This window comes from Arachis ipaensis, chromosome B08 (assembly GCF_000816755.2).
Source record: "Arachis ipaensis cultivar K30076 chromosome B08, Araip1.1, whole genome shotgun sequence".
Lineage (NCBI taxonomy): Eukaryota > Viridiplantae > Streptophyta > Magnoliopsida > Fabales > Fabaceae > Arachis > Arachis ipaensis.
Window position 1 is genome coordinate 62,567,307 of NC_029792.2, and position 4,475 is coordinate 62,571,781.

Here is a 4,475-nt window from a genome sequence, read left to right on the forward strand (position 1 = left end):
AAACAAGCTGCTGAATTCAATCAGCAATTGGACTTTCTAACAAAGCAGTTAGCCGAATTCAAGGATAGACTACAAGAGACAAGGATGGCTAATATAAATATGGAAGAACAATTGAAGCAAACAAAGCAGCAGCTGTCAAAACAAATAACAGAAGAATGCCAAGCAGTTCAATTAAGAAGTGGAAAGACGTTAAATACCCCACCTCAAGGCAGCAAGAAGCCAAGAAATGAGCAAACCACCCAAAATCCACCTAAGGACAGTAAGAGCCCAGGGAAAAATAATTCTGGTGCTAAAACACCAGAAATTGGGTGGAAGGCTGGCGCTGAACGCCCAGACCATGCTTAGGACTGGCGTCCAATGCCAGAAACAAGCAAGGATCTGGAACAAATAACAGAATAATGGCAAGCAGTTCAATTAAGAAGTGGGAAAACATTAAATACCCCACCTCAAGGCAGCAAGAAGCCAAGAAATGAGCAAACCACCCAAAATCCACCTAAGGACAGTAAGAGCCCAGGGAAAAATAATTCTGGTGCTAAAACACCAGAAATTGGGTGGAAGGCTGGCGCTGAACGCCCAGACCATGCTTAGGACTGGCGTCCAATGCCAGAAACAAGCAAGGATCTGGCGTTGAACGCCCAAAAGAAGCACAGTTCTGGCGTTCAGACGCCAGGAACAGATGAGGAGCTGGCATCTAACGTCACTCTAGCTTCTACCTCTGGCACTCAATTGCCAGTGAGGCATCAGACACACACAAGTGCTGATGACAACCCATCTAAAAAGGCTTCTTCAACCACTTCTGTAGGAAATAAACCTACAGCAACTAAGGTTGAGGAATATAAAGCCAAGATACCTTATCCTCAAAAACTCCGCCAAGAGGAGCAGGATAAGCAATTTGCTCGCTTTGCAGATTATCTTAGGACTCTTGAAATAAAAATTCCATTTGCAGAGGCACTTGAGCAAATACCTTCTTATGCCAAGTTCATGAAAGAGATCTTGAGTCATAAGAAGGATTGGAGAGAAACTGAAAGAGTTCTCCTCACTGAAGAATGCAGTGCAGTCATTCTGAAAAGCTTTCCTGAAGAGATTAAAGACCCTGGGAGGTTTCTGATACCATGCACATTAGAAGGTAATTGCACCAAGATAGCTTTATGTGATCTTGGGGCAAGCATCAACCTAATACCTGCATCTACTATCAGAAAGCTTGGTTTAACTGAAGAAGTTAAACTAACCCGGATATGTCTCCAACTTGCTGATGGCTCCATTAAATACCCATCAGGCGTGATTGAAGACATGATTGTCAGAGTTGGGCCATTCGCCTTTCCCACTGACTTTGTAGTGCTGGAAATGGAGGAGCACAAGAGTGCTACTCTCATTCTAGGGAGACCCTTCCTAGCAACTGGACGAACTCTCATTGATGTCCAACAGGGGGAAGTAACCCTCAGAGTCAATGATGATGAGTTTAAGTTGAATGCTGTCAAAGCCATGCAGCATCCAGACACATCAAAAGACTGCATGAAAGTTGATCTTATTGACTCTTTGGTAGAGGAGATCAACATGGCTGTGAGTCTCGAATCAGAGTTGGAAGACATCTTTAAAGATGTTCAGCCTGATTTGGAGGATTCAAAGGAAATGAAAGAGCCTCTGAAATTTCCTCTGGAAGAGGAAAAACCTCCTAAACCCGAGCTCAAACCATTACCACCATCCCTGAAATATGCATTTCTGAGAGAAGGTGACACTTTTCCAGTGATCATAAGCTCTGCTTTAAATCCACAAGAAGAGGAAGCACTTATTCAAGTGCTAAGGACACACAAGACAGCTCTTGGGTGGTCCATAGGTGACTTAAGGGCATAAGCCCAGCTAGATGCATGCAAAAAATCTTATTGGAGGATAATGCTAAACCAGTGGTTCAACCACAGAGGCGGCTAAATCCAGCCATGAAGGAAGTGGTGCAGAAAGAGGTCACCAAATTACTGGAGGCTGGGATTATTTATCCTATTTCTGACAGCCCCTGGATGAGCCCTGTCCAAGTTGTCCCCAAAAAGGGAGGTATGACAGTGGTTCATAATGAAAAGAATGAACTGGTTCCTACAAGAATAGTTACAAGGTGGCGCATGTGTATTGACTACAGAAGGCTCAATACAACCACCAGAAAGGATCATTTTCCTTTACCATTCATAGACCAGATGCTAGAAAGACTGGCAGGTCATGATTATTACTGCTTTTTGGAAGGCTACTCAGGGTATAACCAGATTGCAGTAGATCCCAGGATCAAGAGACAACAGCATTCACATGTCCATCTGGAGTGTTTGCTTATAGAAGGATGCCATTTGGGTTGTGTAATGTGCCTGCAACCTTCCAGAGATGCATGCTCTCTATTTTCTCTGATATGGTGGAAAAGTTTCTGGAAGTCTTCATGGATGACTTCTCAGTATATGGAGACTCATTCAGCTCATGTCTTGATCACCTGAAACTAGTTCTGAAATGATGCCAATAGACCAACCTGGTTTTAAACTGGGAAAAATGTCACTTTATGGTGACTGAAGGGATTATCCTTGGGCATAAAATTTCAAACAAGGGAATAGAGGTGGATCAAGAAAAAATAGAGGTAATTGAAAAATTACCACCACCTGCCAATGTTAAGGGAATTAGAAGCTTTCTGGGGCATGCAGGATTCTATAGGAGGTTTATAAAGGATTTTTCAAAAATCACAAAACCTCTGAGCAATATGCTAGCTGCTGACACGCCATTTGTGTTTGACACAGAGTGTCTGCAGGCGTTTGAAACGCTGAAAGCCAAGCTGGTCACAGCACCAGTTATTTCTGCACCAGACTGGACATTACCATTTGAGCTAATGTGTGATGCCAGTGATCACGCCATTGGTGCCGTACTGGGGCAGAGGCATGACAAGCTTCTGCATGTCATTTATTATGCTAGCCAGGTTTTGAATGATGCCCAGAAAAATTACACAACCACAGAAAAAGAATTGCTTGCAGTGGTTTATGCCATTGACAAGGTTAGATCATACTTAGTAGGATCAAAAGTGATTGTGTACACAGATCATGCTGCTCTTAAATATCTACTCACAAAGCAGGATTCAAAACCCAGACTCATAAGATGGGTGTTGCTTCTGCATGAGTTTGATATAGAAATAAGAGACAGAAAAGGGACAGAGAACCAAGTGGCTGACCATCTGTCCTGGATAGAGCCAATAGAAGGGACGTCATTCCCCTCTCTTGAAATCTCTGAGACCTTTTCTGATGAGCATTTGTTTGCTATTCAGGAAACACCATGGTTGCAGACATTGCAAACTACAAAGCTGCAAGGTTCATTCCCAAGGAGTACAGCAGGCAACAAAAGAAACAATTAATTACTGATGCAAAGTACTACTTGTGGGATGAACCCTATCTCTTTAAGAGATGTGCAGATGGCATAATCCGTAAGTGTGTGCCTAAAGAAGAAGCACAAAGGATCTTATGGCATTGCCATGGGTCACAATATGGAGGTCATTTCGGAGGTGAGCGAACAGCCACCAAGGTCCTCCAATGTGGCTTCTACTGGCCTACACTCTACAGAGATTCCCGAGAGTTTGTACGTAACTGTGACAGTTGCCAGAGAGTTGGTAATTTGCCTCACAGTTACGCCATTCCTCAACAAGAAATCTTGGAGATTGAGTTGTTTGATGTATGGGGTATTGATTTCATGGGGCCTTTCCCACCATCATATTCAAACACTTATATTCTGGTGGCAGTTAACTATGTATCAAAATGGGTTGAGGCCATTGCCACACCCACTAATGATACTAAAACAGTGCTGAAGTTCCTCCAGAAACATATATTCAGCAGGTTTGGTGTTCCCAGGGTACTAATCAGTGATGGGGGCACTCACTTCTGAAACAAACAGCTTTACTCTGCCATGGTCCGGTATGGGATTCGCCACAAGGTGGTGACTCCATATCATCCACAGACAAATGGGCAAGCTGAAGTCTCTAACAGAGAACTAAAAAGAATCCTGGAATGGACTGTAAGTACCCGTAGAAAGGATTGGGCACGAAGCTTGGATGATGCTCTGTGGGCCTACAGAACAGCATTCAAGACTCCTATAGGGACCTCTCCATACCAACTTGTGTATGGTAAGGCATGCCACCTGCCCGTGGAACTGGAACACAAAGCCTACTGGGCAACCAGATTCCTAAACTTTGATGCAAAATTAGCTGGAGAAAAAAGATTGCTCCAGCTAAATGAGCTAGAGGAATTCAGATTCAATGCTTTCAAAAATTCCAAGCTTTATAAAGAGAAATAAAAAAAGTGGCATGACAGAAAGCTGTCCTCTAGAATCTTTGAACCAGGATAAAAGGTTCTGTTGTTTAACTCTAGGCTCAGGCTATTCCCCGGGAAACTAAAGTCCCGGTGGAGGGGACCATATGTGATTACAAGTGTATCACCATATGGTTATGTGGAGCTTCAAGATATTGATTC